The sequence below is a fragment of the Castor canadensis genome, chromosome 4 (assembly GCF_047511655.1).
Source record: "Castor canadensis chromosome 4, mCasCan1.hap1v2, whole genome shotgun sequence".
Classification (NCBI taxonomy): domain Eukaryota; kingdom Metazoa; phylum Chordata; class Mammalia; order Rodentia; family Castoridae; genus Castor; species Castor canadensis.
The window spans coordinates 175,993,670-176,014,259 of NC_133389.1; the positions used below are offsets into that span (position 1 = coordinate 175,993,670).

Here is a 20,590-nt window from a genome sequence, read left to right on the forward strand (position 1 = left end):
CACTCCTGGGGTGGCCACAATTAGGTATGGATTTCCATGTCATCAGCCTTCATCTTCAATTCACTTACACACATCTGTATATATTTTTTTGCAATATTCTAATGCATTAACAAAAATAAAACTTGACTAAAAAAAGAAAGAATTTCACTGAAAATTCATCTTTTATTGGATTTCCCTGAGAAAAGCCCTGATCCCACAAGTAAATGCATAGCACACCATTCTACTTTCTTATTTTAAAATTCTATTTTGCCTCCTAGTTGTTTCCTTTGCTATATCAAAAGAAAATAGTAAGAAAAATAGCTTTAATAAAATGGACATTTTTATGTGTAAATTATTAATGAGAAGGACTCATCAAAGAATGGAGATCCTCCCCGACATCTTCCTGAAGTTACCTCAGATGGGAGCCAAGATGACAAGCCCATCAAACTTTGACAGGATCAGGGAAAACACACAGCCATCATCCACTGTGGAAGGCCCCACCATATGTCAAGAACCATGTGAGCATTATTTCCCCATATCCTTCCAACAATCTTGCAGAATAGACACCCGTTTTTATTTGACCAATGAAGAAACAGACCAGAGAATTTAAGTAACTTGCTCAAGGTCATGGGGCTAGTAGAGGGGATGGGGGCAGATTTGATCTCTTTGTAAAGACATTCTTACAATTTATAACATGAAGAAATGCAAGTGACTAAGGATGAGTGAAAAGGTTTAAGCAACATTCTGGGAATAATGATGAAGGAACATTTGGGCACTGACTGGGAACGGCCTCTGCAGGCCTCTTCCACTCTTGGATCTAGCAACCCTGGGTATCAGTCCCGTGAAGAGCACAAACCCCATTACCACTAGCCAAGGGAGTTCACATCATTCCAGAGTACTAACAATCACCCCATGAGTTTCTTTCATATTTTCACTGCGTAAGTCTTTTAGGGATGCCATGATAGAGGACCATATACCAGATAACTTGAACATCAGAAATTTACTTCTCATAGGCTGAAGGATAGAAGTCATCTCCTAACACTCATTCCCCCATGCTTATCCCCTTATCCATTTTCAGAACACCATTTCTCAGGGGCCTCAAAATATTTGGTGCTTACTATATTCAATCCATTATCAGAACACCTTACACTATTCATGGAATAACAGCTGTGTGAAGAGGTTGGCACTACACACACAGAGACAGATAAGATAGAATTTATGTGCTCCAGGAGATGGCCATCTAGTTAGAGAAATCAGTCCTTGTTGTTGTCATCATCACTGCCATCTTCACCATGAATATTTATTGAGCATTCAATAAATGCCAGATAGTGTTCTAAGGGCTTTGCAATATGCAGCTATACTCAGAGATACCTCAGGTAGGTGTTATTGTTACCCCAGTTCTATGTTGGAAGAAACTAAAGAACAGAAAGGATTAACAAATTGCCCCAAGTCCTCTGGCTCATGAATTTGAAATTTGAACCCAGGTAGTCTGATTGTAGTCTTCCTTCTAATTAGAAGACCATGACCCATAAATGAGTATGTAGAAAGAGTAGCAAAAAAACACTATATTGCTTGCTGAGATTCTACTCCTGATTCATCTGCCTTTCTGACCTTGGGCAAGTAGTTTATATTATTTTTGGCTTGGGTTCCTGTTGGGCCTTATTTCAATAATAGGAAAAAATAAAGAGAAGTGTGCTGCATCACAAAGACGCTATTACTTATGTTGTACTTCTAAAACTTATTGAGCAATCTAACATAATACTGCAAATTAGTATAAGCATGGTGGAAAACAATACAGGGATTCCTCATAATATTAAAATCAGAACTACTATATGATCCAGCAATCATAATACTAGGTTTACAACCAAAGGAAATGAAGTCAGTACGTAGAAGAGATATTGGCATTCCCATGTTTGTTGCAATACTATTCACAATCAAGACATAGAATCAATCTATGTGTCCAGTGACAGATGAATGAGTAAAGAAAATATGGTCTATATATGTAATAGAATTTTATAAAGCCATAAAAAGGTAACCTTGTCATCTGCAATGACATAGGTGAACCTGGAGAACATTGTGCTAAATGAAGTAAGCTAGACACAGAAAGACATGTACATGATCTAACATGTAGAATCTAAAAATTTTGATCCCATGTTAGGACTATGTGGAATGGGGTTTACCAGCAGCTTAGGTGTTTGGAGTGGGGAGAAGATGCACATATCATTGCATCCTATTATCTAAGCATATACCATTGTAGTTAGTAGGAGAAAAAAAAATCCAGAGTAGGCAAATATATAGGTAGAAAGTGGGCAAGCTATTGCTCTGGGGTGGGGGTCAGAGCAGAGAAGACAGTGAGAGAGGGTTGGAAGGGACAACTAATGGAGATGGAGCGTCTTTCTTAGATGAATAAAATGCTCTAAAATTGATTGTGGTGATGGTTGTGCAACTCTGTGAGCACACGCACAGTGACTACAGTGAGTGTGTACTTTAACTGGATGAATTATATGATATGTGAATTACACCTCAATAAAGATATTTTTGAATAACAATGTATATTCAGGACCACTTATTCAATAACAGAGGGGTTCAGTACAGTCACTCACTAATTATAATTATTATATTAGTGACACAGGACAGTGGGCAGTTGACTAGTCTCTCTTCCCAATTCCTATCTGAGTCAGGTAATGAAAACTAACAAAGCAAACTAAAGATTGGATTGGATTCAGGGATAAGGATGTAGGTAGAAATTAGAAAGCAGATGTAGGTAAGGTCACCAAAAGTCTTCTCTCTTTTTTTTCTACTAAGGATGCTCTGACCCTTTACAGTCTTGGACATGGGGAAGGCTCAAGTACCCAGATAAATGCAGACATCAGGCAGGAACTGTACCAACCAACACCTGACCCAAGTAAGAAGTACAGCACCCAATCCTTTGTAGAGAAAGAACCCTGAGTTCACAGACTTTCAAATGCTCAGACTGCTCTGGATTGGCTCTTTGATCAGTTCAGAGGGCCAGCTTTTGTCCTTTTAGGGATAAATCAAGACCTTTGCTACCAACTGACACTCAAGACCCTGAGATAGGGAGATAAAAAGGAAGAATTCCTCCTTGATGACAAGGCTATTATCTCAGACACCACTAGCATGTATTTCTTCCTTCTTCTATTCATCCTCCATCCCTGTCTCCCTGTCTCACCTCAGTTCCTCTTTCACATGTGTGCTTCACATCATAGCCTCAGCTAACCAATGTGCATGTGCCTATTGCCATCTTTAGCCAGTGTGTGGGCAATTGTGTCACCCACTAGATATTCCTGTTTGACTTGTAACTCTCCTTCGCCTCACTCTTCAGATTGTTCTTCCTAATAGGTAATTTTATAATTTTTTTGTTTTGTCCTTCTTGGCATCTTTTTACTGCTTAAACAATTTTTTTCATTAGGACATATTTGTTGGACAAGAGGGACTCATTGTGACAATTCCCAATAGTCTTATATTGTACATTGGTTAGATTGCCCCACTATCTCTCCTCCTCAACCCCCTCCTGCCCCACTTAAAACAATTGCAAGAGGTTTCATTGTTCTATTTCATGTAAATATATGAAGTTCACCAACCGTACACCCTTACCTTAATCTCCTTCATCCACCCTCCCCCTCCCACAAGTACTTCCATACACACTGTACCTATTTCACAATCCTGTCTTTCATCATTAATTTCTAAGTCAATGTTCAAAGGGGTGTCTCAATGTAGCCCTGCTGTGAGTATACTTTACTTTGGTCAGTTCAGCCCCTTCCATCACTCTCCTTTACCCCTTTCCTCCCGACTCTCATTTTTCAACACCTTTCAGTACATATCCTTATATCCTCTACCTTCAGAGAGGCTATGCATTATGATATTGTTGATGCTACATCATTTCCTTATCCTTAAAAAATACTGAATACTTTGTGGATTCATGTGCCATTCTTGCACAGGGGCCATGTGAATCTTTCTGTATTGTTCCAATTTTCGTATATGTGCTACCAAAGTAAGCATCAGTTTTGTTATTTCTAATTTTTTACTTTTGTAGATTGCCTCAAATCAAATACAAACTGAGAGGTTATAAACAAACAGAACAAATAAAGTACAGATGTAGCTGACATAAGCATCAATTTAGCCTGGCCTTTGGAGAGAGGGCCAATTTCTCGTCCCATCATTCGGTAGAAATAAAAGCATATGCTTAAATCTAGAATATTGATATAAAATCCTAAATTCTAAGAGGTTTATAAGATTCTTCTTTGTTAGTTAAAAAGTCTTTTCATTTTATTATAAAAGATTTTATTTCTATAGGACCCTTTATCTACTCAATGCATCTCTTACTTTATTGGATCTACACCCACACAAATTGAAATAACACCATCAAAGGTGGAAAGATCTTATTATTCATTTTAATTAAATCTTACCTCATTAAATGCTTGTTGCTCTAGTCATTTTAATATTAAACAAAAGGCAGTTATGTCTAATAAATGTATTTCTTCAGAATAACTATAAATGAATCATTTCAATAATCTCCAGAAAAAGCTCATCAAAATATCTAACTTGGGAGTGGTAAAAGAATTAGAAAAGTTCACAAATAAAATGAATCTTGACTGCTTTCCAAATATTTTTAATAATCTATAATGCTCAAATGAAGCAATTTCTTTCTTGTGATAATCTCCAGCGCTGAGTGGGAAAGAAACTTTGCATACCAACTTTGAACAGAGGAACATAAGCACTGCTCATGTGTTCTTTTCAAAGATTTCTTGGTTGGTGTATCATCTTTTAATCAGCATGAGCTTGTCCTTTCCTTTCTAACTCATTTCTGACCCCTAGGCTGGGGTGCTAGATTTATATTCTTTATTCAGAGGAAAGGAAATGTATGCTTCATTTCTTAGAGCCTCTGCATCCCCATCAATTGACGAGAGGATAAAAATGTCTATTCACAGGACTGTGGGGTGTGGGAGTCTTTGGGGCACGCAGATCCATTTAGGTAAGAGAAAACACATTAAGCTCGCTTCCGCATTCATGTGCAAGGGCTCTAGCAAAGGCCAAGGTACCTGCCATAAACTTCTGTCCTCAAGGGGGAGGCCAATCTCAAATGCTTTCTTCCATTTATAATTTTTAGAGCCTCACACCCAAAAGGAAAAAACAACAACAAAAACACCTCTTAGAATTGACTCAAATTCCTGTCTTCTCTGAAGGCTGTGTAACTTGGTTTTGCTTGTGGAATGGGGCTCAAGGTCATTCATGCCATCAATAAGAGCCTCTGCTAGTGCTTCTCGAACTCCTCCAAAGAGAAGTATTTGGTTTATCAGGCATAACATCTGCCTCTGAACAATGGCCTTCCGCATTTCCAAACTAGGAAAAAATGAGAACCAAATGCAAGGTTCAGATTTCCTGACAAGTCTGTCAAATCTCACTCCCCAAACTGAGGTCCCTATTTGCATAAGCAACCCCTCTAGGCAGTGCCTGCCTTCTAGAATAATCTAACACTCTTTCCTTCTAAAACCAACCCCTGACAAACCTAGTTATTCCAGTTTTAATGACATTAACATGTTACCATTTTAGGCACATTTGCATTTAAATGGGAAAATCAGGCCTTTATTATAAGGGAATTAAGCTACAAAACCAGAAATCCAAGCATCCTGTCAGCTGGTATCTCAAGGAGATTTAGGGGACTAGATTGACCACATACCCTTCTCAGCCCAGTGCCTTCTGCCCAACACAGGGCAGCTGGATCATACCAATGTTGAGTCACTTTTATTTTTTTAAAAGCATTTAAAAAAAAATTAGTTCCAAAACATGGACCTTCATAATGCTTTTTTAAATTAACTTATCTCCTGCCATTACTGCTGGGCACAACTATGGTTTTGCTACATTTTAAGCTTTTGTGTTGAGTTTCTTCTTGGGGAACAATTACAAGCTGGTGAATATTTCTGGCTAAAATTAACATCTGTCAACAATTTTATAACTGCAAAAATTAAAATATATTTTGTTGAGTAGAGCATCAAAACAATGGGTAAGAAATTAGATGAACAGTGAATTGCGCATTTTTGTAGCTAGGAGCACCAACTTTTGTCTCAGCAAAAGCCTTAAAAAAAAAAAAAAGCCCATCAAAAGGAGTATATGCTAGTGATGCAGAACCAGAAATTCAAGTGTCAACTTTCTCCCAATAATTAGCCTTTAAAATTAGAACTCCAGAAAGGAAATTAAATGCAAGTCTAGCCCCAAATGGTTTCAACGGAAGTCAATGAAAGTCTATTGTGTTGGGCAGAAGTGCCTGCATAGTTCAAAAGATGGTAAGTGGGGACAGAGACTCCCCAGGATAACAGTCAGGATAGAAAGTGAAACAAGCCACAGGAAGGTGACTGTGGGTAGAGGCAAGAGAGATATGCATATCATACACCACCTTTTACTTACAAAGCACTTTTCAAAATGCTTCTACATATGAGCTCTTATTTCAGCTTCCATGAGGACTTCGTCAGCACTTCTATAGATTTGTATTAGCCCAGGGCCATCTAACTATGCCATGGCCCTGTGGCCTGGACATTTTCATCATTCCTGTCATTGGATGGGAGTTCTAAGACTCTAAGGAATTAAGTGAGACAATTTCTGTATGTGTTGGAGTCACACCTTTGAACCCTGATCTCTGCTCCCAAGTTTGCTGGCCTCTACTGGGGCACAAAGCCTCCTGTTTCATCAGATGCCTCTATACAAATATGGATGCCCATGCTGTCATCCCTTAGACCAAGCATAGGGGCAGCACTCTTACAAAATAGATGTTTGCTGTCACCTTGAATTCTTGCTCTAACTAGGCAACAAAAATAAGGCCTTCATATGCTTCATAAGCTGTTCCAAACAAGCTTAAAAATGCTAGGGCCTTTAGAAGTAGAATTTTTTTTTAAATTTCAACCCTTACAAAATTGTATCTCTTACTTTCCTTGAGTCTGAATATTCCCCTCCAATAATTTGAGTGAAGATAATGTACATGACACAGGGCTGTGGAAGATCCATGGTGCCAGTGTGCAGCAACAGAACTGATGTCTCATTAGTATCCTGTGAATTTAAGTCAAGCTAAATGGAGTATATTTGATTAAATTGCAAAATAGATGGTTCTTATGGTAGAAAATAGATATATAATGTTACACTAATCTAAATATGGAAGTCCACACTTCTCTCATTTTCATTTATTTTAGCAACTTGAAAAAGCCCTTCAGGCAAAAGTCAAATTTGGCTGTTGCTTCTGATTTTAGATCTCACAACATATCTTTTCTTTTAATCCCCAAAATCTACCATGTGTGGAGAAATCCTAACAAGAGGAGCAGGCATTGACTGAAAAATCAGTGGAAATAGCTCAAGTTTGAAAAAAAGTGAGCAGATTTCCCCAACAAATTCCCAATGTCTGTGTCTAAGCCCCAGCCTCAGACTCCTGCCTACCCATGGCTCCTTAGCAGACTGTCTTACTGTCACTTCAGTTGGTGCTCTTGTGACATATAACTAACCCCTATAACATTTTATTTCCCACTGAACTTCAATGCTTCTGGCATTGATGCTTAATTTTCCAAATTTATATGATTTTATTTAACTCTGTGCTACTCAAACTCACTGTACTTTGCTTACCAATACTTAGAGATATATGGAAAACGGGGACTAGAGAATTACAGAGAAACAAGGGTAAATGTAAAATGTAATAAAGCAAGCCTGTTGGGACATGATAAAGGCTGATGGACAAAGAATAGAGAGACAAAAAGCAATAAATTTTGAGTTTTTCTGTAGATACAGACCTAAATAGACACACTTAATTATTTATGGAGTATATAAACTGTATCATATACAGCCTTGGGGATTAACTCTATTCAGTTGCTTCAATTTTTCTGCTTCCTACCAAAATTTGTGACTCCAAAAAATAAAATGTGTAAATGACAGTTCTGATGTCCTACATAATTAATGACCTTTGACTTCTGGACAGTTCTGAAACATTCTACATTCGCCAGGTCCTCTTCTGATCTCCTGGAAGCCTGTCATACTGGAATCCTCTGAGCCCTTTGCTCTGCATTCAAGCCCTAAGAAAGATCCCTCTGCACATATCCCATGACCACCTAAGGCTGATGTTTGAGACACAGCTGAAATCTTCTGCCCAGACATTTACAGTCATCCAGAAGAGATGATCGTATTTGTGGCAGTGACCCAATAGGGCCTGTGGTAATCGTGCTCGGTTCATCCATTACTGAGCAGCTGCCATATTCCAAAGAGAGCTTTCTCCTTCCCTTCTGGAGTCAGTTTCTCCATTCCTTATTGACTTGGAAATATCCTGTTCAACCACAGAGCCATCATTAAACTAGAAACCCTCCTCTGTTGTGAACTTGGAAAGGACTAATGCCTGTGGCTCAGTTAGATGCTGATGTCAGCCCCAAAATGCCCATTACATGAAGGGAGGTTGAGGACAGAATGAGCCCCTGTTGCCAACAAATCACAGACATGCAGGTTTAAGCCAAGTTTCTTGGGATTATTCTTGAGATACAAGACAAGACAATATGATAGAAGAAACTCATACAGTAGTTCTTGAAAGTCTGACAGAGGTTGGGGGTGATGTTTGTCCTGTCCCTTCCCCATAGGGATAGTGGGTTCCTGGCCAGTTTGGGATCCAAGCAATACTAGGAAACTAACTTCTCAAATCTGCCTTATTTCACATTCCCTAAAAACAAAATAAGCTTCTAAAAGACCTTTGAGCAATAGGCAACCTGAGCCTGGCACTGAGCAGTTCCCAACTTTGACCAGCCTAGACAGTATCCAGGCAGCTCAGACAGATGGCCCCTCTGCCACCAGCCAGAGGCAAAGTGTCCAGAATCCAGGAGCTACCACTTACAAGCAACGCCACAAAGCGGCATCTGCCATTTTTCCCAAAGCATAAATCATATAATAATCTTTTTAAAACATATTTTGATCAACATCATTTCTTAAAGTAAGGAAATGTAAGTCAAAGCCACAGTTAGATACCAACTCATACACAGTCATACGTGCGTGAATCAAACTTATTATTTTTATTATTATTGGTAAGCATGTGGAGAAATTAGCACTCATACATTGCCAGTGGAAATGGAAAGTGGTTTGATTACTGTGGAAAGCTGAGGTGACCCAGTCAATCTACTCTGTGTGTCTTCCCAAAAGAACTGAAAACAGGGACTCCAGAGAATGCTCGCAAACATGTTCATGGCAGCACTTTCACCACCGCCAACAGCGGAAACAACACGAATGCCCATCAGTGGTAAATGGAAAATCGAATTACGATACAGGCTGAGTAGCCCTCAGCTAAACACCCAAAATCCAAAATGCTCCAGATCCCCCAGATTTTTGAGCACTAACATGATGCCACAAGCAGAAAACACTACACCTGACTTCGTGTGACAGGTTGTAGTTAAAACATGCAACTGTTGAAAATATTGTAGGAAATTACCTTCAGGCCCTGTGTATAAGATGTAAATGAGATATAAATTAATTTCCTGTTTAGGGATGGGGGTGAGGTTCAAGTTGCAGAGTGCCTGCCTAGCAAGCACATGGACCTGAGTTCCAACCCCAGTACTCATAACATATAGACAAATATTCTGAAGTCCAAAAAAAAAAAATCCAAACACTCTGGTCCCTCACATTCTGCACAAGGGATACAGAACCTGTATCCATATGATAAAATATTAATCGGCCATAAAAAGGGATGAAGTACTAAACCATGCTGCAACATTGATGAACTGGAAAGCATGCTGAGTAAAATAAGCCAGGCTCAAAAGGTCAATTTAATACAATTCCATTTCTGCACAACATCCAGAAATCTACAGAAACAGAGTGGGGATTGGTGGGTACCAGTTTTGGGGAAAGGGAGAGATGGGAAGAAACTGATGAATACGTGGCTTTATCCAGGGGTGATAAAATGTTTTGAAACTAGACAGAGTTGGTGGTTGCATGCATCATGAATGTACTTAAGGCACTGACTTGTTCATCTTAAAACAGTTAATTTCATTGTCTCTGAATTTCACCCTATTTTGAAAGAACTGAAAACACCTCATTTATCTGACATCACTTGCCTCAGAGAAGGTTTCCCTGCCGTTTTTCCTTGCCTCCCTGGAGCCCTCCTTGCCTCCCTGGATTCCATCTTCCCTAAGATCTTCATCCACTCTTTTTTTTTTGTAATTTTTTTATTCATTTATTCACATGTGCATACATTGTTTGGGCCATTTCTCTCCCCTGTCCCCCGCCCCCTCCTTCTCCTCCCCAAACCCCCCCGCTCTTCATCCACTCTTTACACCCCACCTACCTATTCTGTCACCACTCCCTCTCCCCAGCTGCCAGTTTCTTTCCTGGTCATATTTCAGTGTAAAGCAACCTCTACTGTAGTAGAAAAAACCCTTCTTTCACCTGGTTTCCACTTGGGGTGCCATCCCTCTCTGTCCTTCCCTTCAAAGCCAAACTTGTCAAAAAAGGCAAGCCACCCAGGTTACCCAGCTCTTTCTACATCCCCAGGATTGGCTTCCTGCCTGCCATCACTGTCTTCCCAGCAACACCCACCCACAGTAAATTCTTGGGCCTCTCCTTCCACAGAATGCCAGGCCCTGGGCAAAGGCCAAGAACTGAAGCTCAGTTTTCTGAAAGGCAATTGCTCAATTTCTTTGGTTTTTTTAACTATCTAGAAAGCTTCCAATGATGTTTACAGAATAGTTTACTGTAAACACTTTAGAAGATTTCCACAACTTTAATAGGCTACCTTTCATTTTCTCTTTTTAACAGGGCTTCAGGTAGCATTCAGTTTGTTTCTGGTCTGACTCCCTGTGGACTGCTGGTGGACAGGGGCAAGAGAAGTGCCTCTGCCTTGGGTGTCACAGGGAAGATGGAGCTGCTGCCCCCGGATGAGGGTGGGGCCTGTGGGTGGAAACCACAGAGATGGAGAGGGAGGGCCAGGAAGCAAAGATGGAGAAAAGTGCCAAATTGACTTTTAGCAAATTGACTCAGAGCTGTTACCAAGAAGCCATTCAAAGAATCATCACAAAGAAGAGACAAAACTCCAAAGTAGTTTGCAAAGTCAGAAAGAGAAAATACTGAAATATCCAAACCAAACTTGGGGTGTTTAGAAAAACAAATTAAAGGTGCAGAAAGTTTAGAAGGAGAAGGAGGAAAGAGAAAAAAAAGATGTAGAGAAAAAAGCTAGAGGCAAGGACTGGACCAAGGCAGAGTTTCTCAAAATACGGTTTCCACATCGCTCCTAGAAAGGCCCCTGAGGTCCTTCCCAGGAGTCCACAAGGTCAAAGCTATTTTATAACAATATTAAGGCATGTGCCCTTTTCAGCATTGACATTGGCACTGGAGATGCAAAAAGCGTGGTGAGAAAACTCACCAATCCCTTCATAAGCACGGAAACCACAGCTTGAGAGTAGTTCTTCTGGATTTTGACCTCCATCCCGATTCTCAAGGGGAAATGTCAGTTGCCCTCAGAATGTCCTTGATGACGAGGTGAAAGGGGAGCTGGTAGGATGTTTTGACCTGTGAGCGTTCATGCACATGGGGACACAAAACACCTCCGCTGCCACTGGAGTCTAGTGGTTGCCTCCAGAAAACACATGTGGGCAACTGCCTTTCCTATTCCACCATTTTCCCTTCAGACAATGACTAAAAGACAACTCTACTTACCCAACCTTGGCTACGTAGCAAACATTTCCACTCAAATTAACAAAGTGAGCCAGTCACTTCAATGGAAATAGCCAACCATTTTTGTTGTCAGAGATAAAATCTGAGTTGTCAAAGACAGATTACAGTTCTGGAAAGCGTTTCTCTTCCATTAAGAACTTGACAGTTTCCCAGTACTTAAAGACTCTTCTGATGAGACTGGTGAGGATATTAATCACAAATGTGATTTTTTAAAATATCCTATCATGAAATGTGTCAACATTTGGCAACCCTATAGAGCTCAGTGATCCAATATTTTCCATATGAGTGATGTGAGTGGTTAAAAGATCCCAACCTCAGGACAGACCAATAGATTGTAATGTAACAGAATACAAGTTTACTGATGGGGCTTCAAATTTCATCGACGTTCAGTTAAACTTTAAGAATCCACCACCTGAACTCACACCTAAAACTCAAGAGGGGGAGATTGGAAGGCTCGCAGTCTGAGGCCAGTCTCAGCAAAAAGTTCATGTGACTTCAATTCAATCAATAAGCCACTGGGTACAGTGGTGGGAGCCTGCCATCCCAGCTACGTGGGAAGCACAAATAAAAGGATCCGAAGTCCAGGCAGGTCTGGGCATAAAAGTGAAACCCTATTGGAAAAACAACAAAGGCTGAAATTGCTGGGGCATGGCACAAGTGGGAAAGTGTTTGCCTGGCAAGAGCAAGGCTCTGAGTTCAAATTCCAATACTGTAGAAAAAAAAGACAACAAAAGAATGCACTTCTTGTCAAGTTTCGGAGTACTGTCAAGAATATCCACAACTATCTGAAAAGACTATTAAAACTTTTCTCTCTTTTCCAACTAAGTGTCTGTCTGTATGAGGCTGAATTTTCGTCCTAGACCTCAACCAAAACAACACATGGGAACAGATTAGGGGTAAAAGCAAATGTAAAACTCCAGCTGTCTCCTTTAAAGACAGACATTAAAGAGATTTGTAAAAATGAAAACAATGCCACTCTTCTCACTCACTTTTTGTTTTGAAAAACAGAGTCATTTTTTCACTTAGAAGGTATCATTTATGCTAACGTGACAGGTTTGTTAATTAAGTGGATTGATGCATATTTTTAGCTCCTCAGGTTTTATTTCATGTGGCAATCTCAATAGGTATAACCCACTCAGCCAAAGCTCATTGGAGTCCTCAGTCATTTCAAAGAATGTGAAAGAGTCCCGAGACCAAAAAGATCTGAAAATCACTTGCAAGGTAGTGCCACACAGCGTGGTAAATAAAACTACTAAGCACATCTTCAAGTGAGTCTGTAACTCGGAAGGCAGAAATGGGTCAAGTTCAAAGATGAAAGCATGGAAGACTGACGAGGAAGTTCTTTTTGCTCAGCAGGACCAGTAGCTCTCAACTACAGTGCTGTGGCACAAATGGCGTTTTGTCTTATTTTGCTTTGCTTTGTTTTACTTGGTGACAGGGTCTTGCTACCGCATAGCCCAGGGTTGCTTGGAACTCCTATCCTTCTGCCTCAGCCTCCCTAGTACTGGGATCACAGGTATGTGCCACCACGCTGTTTATGGGCCTGGCTCCTTTAATGACATTATGGTCAAACAGGCCTCGTATACCAGTGATCCCATATAACTGTATCACCCAGTGACATTAAAACTGTTTTGGTTTGTGTAAGTACACAAACAAAGCACTTCTCAGATCATATTCCCACCATTAAATAGTGCATGACTGCTGGTTCCATGAAAACCTTCCATGTGGACCTATGAGAAGCCAACGCCCAGCGCCCTTTGGGGTTTCTTTCCAATTTCAAGAAAGCTATGCTGTCCTATACTCTAACAGCACATCTGCAGACATGTGACAGGTCATTTGAAAGCCACCTAATGCACTACAACTTGGAAGAATGTTTACAATCCAGGAAGAGGTCATAAAGAAATGGGCAGTCAAATCAAAGGTCTAATCTCTCAGACTTAGGGAAAAACAGCTGACTCCATTTATATTTAAAGCCATATTTGAAGGGGTTGCAGAGAGTAGAAGATCTTGGTGGGGAAAGGACAGTAGGGATTTCCCCCTCAAAATCTGAAAGAAATACCAAACTGCCTCAAACTATCATTGGCTAGACATGCAATCAGAGGCTGAAGAAAGCTGGGGAGGTTATAACATTTGGGGACATCAGATAAGGGTCAAGTCAAGGTCTAAAGTCACATTGACTTGACATTGGAAGCATCAGGCAAATAGGGACCACATCTGTGTCTTCACCCAGGTTTGGTTAGGTGGGGCTCCGTGTCCAGTGCATCTTAGTGCTCACAACACACCTGCTGAGGGAATGAAAACGTGGAAAAATAAATGAATTCTCCAAGATGATAAGTGAAATAACCCCTTTCTCAGGGAGCACGCACACAGCAGGTTTCAGAACCCAAAGAGGATACCTGCTGGGCCACATCCCCAGCAGCTTGTTGTGCACTGGACAACAGGACAGAGGATTAGCACTTCAGGAAGAGGAGAACAAGGAAAATGAGGCTGCCAGGCTCCAGCGTGGTGATTTTCTTCTCTCGGGAATAAAAACCTCGTCACAGCCTTATTACTGTGCTTGAAAAGTTGATTTGAAATCTAAGAACAATAGTTCTCTGTCTCCACTGTGGTTCTGAAGTGAGCGCCTCCTCTGCGAAGCCTTCAAATTGCAGCAAAAGGAGATGAAGAGTTAGCACACCCTGCTCCTGGCCACACCTGAAAGTTTTCTCTCTCTCCAAAATTAATGATTCCATTTTTGCATCATTTTTTCAAACTCTGCTCTAGAGAAAACGAAGTCCAGAGCGTTTAGTCCCCAGAACAATATATGGAAAGGAACATCAGGAAAGAGTTGTGGAGTTTCTTGAGAGGTCACAAGACCAATACTTTTAACACTTCAGCAGTCACCATCTCCAAGGCATCAAAGGTGGCACCCCCGTGCCTCACCTCAGACCCCACCCCGGACCCACTGAATCAGGTTCTACAGTGTGACAAGGTCCCGGTGTGATTCATGTCACGTGAAAGCCTGAAAACACTGCATCAAAATGCCACAAGGCAAAACCAACCGATCAAACAAAACTTGTGTTTCTATTCCATGTCTGGTTCCCCCATTGTAAACAGTTAAACTTTCCTTGAGGACACTGGACTGGTGATAAAGCCTGCTGTAATTCTGACTATCCTAAAAGAAGACATGTCTTGTGGGGAGAGGGAAGGTGGGGTGGCCCAGCAAGAAGAAGAAAAGTCCAGAAATCTGTCACACTTGTCCTGCCTGGGCTATGAATTAACTGTTAGGCCTTCAGCAAATGTCTTAAATCTCCCTTGCAACTTGTTTTCCTGGTGTTTAAAAACAAAATAGGTAGAAAGGCCTTGAAAATCACCATCCGCTCTAAATTCTACAATCCTGAAAATGTCATTAATGATACAGTCCTCGTCCTAATATATCTGGAATGCCACCATCACGTCACAACGTTAGTGGAGGAGATACATTTCAACCTTCTGCAAAATGCTGATACTGGATGGAAACACGAAACGTCTGTACTTTGGGATGTAATTTTACAATCGTGTCCTTAAATAATTTATAATAAATGATTCAAATATGTTGCCATATTTCTTGTGCAGACAATGATATGATCACCCTTCTGTTCTATCACATAAAATGCAGAGATGGCTTTTTAATTATGTTAGAACCAAGAATTATAATTCAAACACAAGTCAGTGAAACTCTGCATGGGCTTATCCTTTACCCATTAAAAAAGTGACAGCTGGGCTGCACTTACTTTTACAATCTCTAGGGTTAATGTGTTCTAATACTTACTATTTTTATTATTCATAAAAGTACTTGCTCTCTGAGGTACACAGGCAGTTTGTGTAAATGAAATCTGAGCAAGACCACCTTTTTCACTGGCAAATAAATGTATCTCAGGCAACTTCATTTTGGCCTTAGGTTCAAAGCATCTATTCTCTGGCTCCAAAGTTTTTAATGAGCTATTTATTCAGTCAAGAAAAAAAATTTTGCCTCCTCTCTTAGAAAAAACAGTCTTAGAGTAAATGAGTTTCTTTTCTCTGGAATGCCACTTCATCAGGCTAGTCTCATCCATTATTCCACTTGGCACCCTTTCTGCTTATGTCTCATCTTCTACTTCAGGGAGAAATTTCTCCAGAGTGTTGGCAGAGCCTTGGTGATCTGACCCCACCACACACCAAGCACAACATTAAAGAGGTACCTTCCTGTCTGCTCTTCTGACTCCCTGCTGCTGGGTTTTGGTTTTGGGTGTTTTGTTTTGTTGTTGCTGTTGTTATGGTTGTTGTTGTTTGATGGTACTGGCCTTGAACTCAGGACCCAGTGCTTGCTAGGTAAGTGCTCTACCACTTGAGCCACACCCTCCAGTCCTTTCACTTTTTATTACATCTATTCTAGCCTTCTGCACTTTGCCACAACCTACCTACAGAGAGCTTTGCAAATGGTTTCAAACCAGGAAGACAATAGCAAAGATTCAGGGAGTTCAAATTACTCTGACAAGCTTTTTTTTTTGAAATGTTGGAGGATTGGCTGTGTTACCTGTTAAAACGGTCCTGAGGAATTATTACAACTTTCTATGCCCTACTGTCTGTGAGATGGTCTTAGATCAGAGAATATTTTATGACTCACTCTTTTAAAAACTGAATCTAATATTGACTTTCCAAACTTATCAAATTTAAAACTCAAACTGCACTTCCAACTCAAAGCTCAGAGAACTCACTTCCTACTATATTTTTGTTCTTGTATTTCTTTTCTTAGCTGTCCTGAATGGGAAGAAGTATGTGAGTTGTTACAATGATACAGAATGACCCAGACCCTAGTGGTGATGGGAGAAGCCCACCATCCCAGACTCCCTGGGGAAGCCCTCCGTGATCTTGCATCTGACTCGGATATTTCCCGGGCTCTCAGAGCACACTGGCAAACCTCTCCAGGTATGTACCACACTGTGCTCTAATCCCTGAGATACTCAGGTGGCACACTGACCCTGAGACTTTCCAACTCCCTCTAGACAGGCCATGTCCTGCCAGACCAAACCTGCACCCCCAGACCATAGGGAAGTACTGGTCCCCTGGCAGTGCACAACAACTCTGCAATGAAGTGATTGCAAATAACCATGGACATAACAAAGCAAAAGAGTAAATCAAAAGTCACGTGTCTCATAAAATCAAGAAGATGCTACCAGATTTGGCAGGAGTGGCAACTTTGCACTATGGGTTAGGGACAGCTTCTGAAAGCAAGAAGAGCTTGAGTTGAGCCTGAAATATAGGTGAGGAGGTGGGAGAACTGGGGGTGTAGGGTTGGGGGGAGCTGCAGGCAGTTAGGCAGGTTAATCCTCCAGAGGGAGAACATCATGACCCAAACCTTAGGGATAGGAAGGGAGCCAAGGAATGCATGATTATGGGTGGAGCTGGGCTCAGAAGCTGGAGAGCCTACCTGTGCATGCCCATCACCCTGTTCTGTGAACAGCTCTGAAATGAACAAACCAAAGACATGGAAATTTCCTGAGAGCCCTAACAAAGAAGCATGGGCATTCCTAATGGGGGGAGGGGAGATGCAGAGAGGGGAGCGGATATAAGGCAGACAGGGTTCTAGAAGGATACTGTCTCCTGCCTAGACCATATGAGCTATAGAAGAAAGACAGCAAGTATTGTCAAGCAGTGGATAAGGCCACTGGTCCAGTTAGTGATGCATTTCCCATAAGCTAAAATCAACTGAAAGAATCCAGGTATAGAATGGAAGAGCAGGACTCCTGAGACCCATGCCTCATACTGCAAGAACAAGGAGGGAAGAACCACAAGACTGGGACTCCAGGAGCCATGCATGGAAGCACTTCCTCAAGCCTAGGCCCACCCTGGAGGCCAAATTAAGACACCATCTCTACAGGGCTCAAGGATGATGACAGATCAGTTGTCTCTCAAAGCAAATCCTCAATACTCAGTGGTAGCTAATATCTCATTCTAACAGACTAAGGATGGTGAACTCCAAAAGCAAGGGCTAGGGAGATATCCAGGGACCCTTTAAGAATGGAGACCTGATCCCATTTACCCATCAGTTCAGACTAGGGCCAAAAAACTGGAAAGTCATGGCAAGTTTATTGACTCATTCTATCACTTCTCAGTATTGATCTTTTATTATTCACTACAAGTGACCTCGAAGTGGTGGACAGCAATCCTTGACTGAAAAGATGCTGCGTAGTTGCTCTAGGGAATCAGCTGGAATGGGGCTGTGATGAGCATGCCCCCAAAGCCTGTTTCCAGGATTACTGTCCACAGTCTACTTTCACATCAGCCTCACCCGATTGCCCACCGGAGTGTGAGTGAGGAGCTTACATGATGACTTTTTCTCATTGGACTCCGGCTGTTCTTAGCAAACAAAATTTTCAAAACTTCCCTCAATTTTGTGGACAAGGGATTCAAATGCGCAATAGAAAATCAGAAAAAAGAGAATCTTGTGATGGTTTGTTTTATGTATCAACTTGGCTGGACCACAGTGCTCAGACATTTGGTCCAACATTATTCTGGCCATTCTGTGAGCATGCTTGGGGATGAGAGCTACATTTAAATCAGATTTTGAGCAAAGTAGATTGCTTCCATAATGTGAGTAGGCCTTACCCAGTCAGTTGAAGGCCTGAACAGAACAAAAGGCTGACCTCCCCAAGCAAGAGGGAATTCTTTCAGTAGAAGGGGTCTACACTTCATTTGGAATGTCAGCTCCTCCCTGATTCTGCAGCAGACAGTCCTTAGACTCAAATTACAATTCTTTCCTGAGTCTGTATGCCTCCCCCATGGATTTTCCATAATAACTGCATGAGCCAATTCCAACACCCATCCTATTGGTTCTATTTCTCTGGAAAAATCCTAACTAATAAGAACCTTTGGACCTGAGGGACAAGGTCCGTGCAATCTAATCTGGATCTCAGAAGGCCTAACACACAAGCCAGCAAACAGCCCTGTGCAGACTTCCTGACATTTACCTGTAAGATAATCAAGGGATCAATCTTCAAATAAATGGCAGCTAGTAGCCTAACCACCTTGGGGACAAAGTTCAAAGACAGACATAGTGCCCAACAGTCAAGTTATTTTTGTAAGGGGAAAGTAAAACCAGAATTAACTCTTACAACAAAGCATAGAGCTTCGTTTCAAAGAACAGAGCGCTTTCTCAGAATGGTGCAGTATCTAAGAACAGCAAGGTTTTGTTTTTGTTTTTGTTTTTTTTCTTTTTCTTTTATTATTCATATGTGCATACAAGGCTTGGGTCATTTCTCCCCCCTGCCCCCACCCCCTCCCTTACCACCCACTGCGCCCCCTCCCTCTCTCCCCAACCCCCTCAATACCCAGCAGAAACTATTTTGCCCTTATCTCTAATTTTGTTGTAGAGAGAGTATAAGCAATAATAGGAAGGACCAAGGGGTTTTGCTGGTTGAGATAAGGATAGCTATACAGGGCATTGACTCACATTGATTTCCTGTGCGTGGGTGTTACCTTCTAGGTTAATTCTTTTTGATCAAACCTTTTCTCTAGTTCCTGGTCCCCTTTTCCTATTGGCCTCAGTTGCTTTTAAGGTATCTGCTTTAGTTTCTCTGTGTTAAGGGCAACAAATGCTAGCTAGGTTTTTAGGTGTCTTACCTATCCTCACCCCTCCCTTGTGTGCTCTCGCTTTTATCATGTGCTCATAGTCCAATCCCCTTGTTGTGTTTGCCCTTGATCTAATGTCCACATATGAGGGAGAACATATGATTTTTGGTCTTTTGGGCCAGGCTAACCTCACTCAGAATGATGTTCTCCAATTCCATCCATTTACCAGCGAATGATAACATTTCATTCTTCTTCATGGCTGCATAAAATTCCATTGTGTATAGATACCACATTTTCTTAATCCATTCGTCAGTGGTGGGGCATCTTGGCTGTTTCCATAACTTGGTTATTGTGAATAGTGCCGCAATAAACATGGGTGTGCAGGTGCCTCTGGAGTAACAGTCTTTTGGGTATATCCCCAAGAGTGGTATTGCTGGATCAAATGGTAGATCAATGTCTAGCTTTTTAAGTAGCCTCCAAATTTTTTTCCAGAGTGGTTGTACTAGTTTACATTCCCACCAACAGTGTAAGAGGGTTCCTTTTTCCCCGCATCCTCACCAACACCTGTTGTTGGTGGTGTTGCTGATGATGGCTATTCTAATGGGTGAGGTGGAATCTTAGTGTGGTTTTAATTTGCATTTCCTTTATTGCTAGAGATGGTGAGCATTTTTTCATGTGTTTTTTGGCCATTTGAATTTCTTCTTTTGAGAAAGTTCTGTTTAGTTCACGTGCCCATTTCTTTATTGGTTCATTAGTTTTGGGAGAATTTAGTTTTTTAAGTTCCCTATATATTCTGGTTATCAGTCCTTTGTCTGATGTATAGTTGGCAAATATTTTCTCCCACTCTGTGGGTGTTCTCTTCAGTTTAGAGACCATTTCTTTTGATGAACAGAAGCTTTTTAGCTTTATGAGGTCCCATTTATCTATGCTATCTCTTAGTTGCTGTGCTGCTGGGGTTTCATTGAGAAAGTTAAGAACAGCAAGTTGAAGCTCTAACCCAGCCACTCATCAGCCTAGGATTGAGAAATAGCCCTTCACTAAAGTACATCTGACAAGGAAGAAATGAATTCCATTACCCAATAAGAGTGGTGTGGAAATAACAGAATTGCTTTTGTTTTGATGGATGATCCAATAAAAAGACATAAAAATGATTAGAAACAACAAAATTAAATCGCCAAATACAATTCTATTTGTTTTGTGCTATGGAGTAGATTCTTGCATGGAGTGAAAGGCTGGACTATGTAACTCTTTATTTTAGGAGAGAGTAAAAGAAAGGAAAGAAAGAAGAGAGTAAAAGAAGGGAAAGAAAGAAAAGAAGGCATGGATGGAGGGAGGGAGGGAGAGAGGG

General features: G+C 41.0%; 1 protein-coding gene and 1 non-coding gene across 2 annotated transcripts in view; both read right to left on the minus strand.

The window, feature by feature from the left end:
• Positions 1 to 20,590, minus strand: part of Dner (delta/notch like EGF repeat containing) — a 317,628-nt gene that overhangs the window by 134,792 nt on the left and 162,246 nt on the right. The gene's annotated exons all lie outside the window — the stretch shown is intronic.
• Positions 3,894 to 3,999, minus strand: LOC141422847 (U6 spliceosomal RNA). Its single transcript, XR_012447564.1, has one exon. It is a non-coding gene; the product is annotated as a U6 spliceosomal RNA (small nuclear RNA).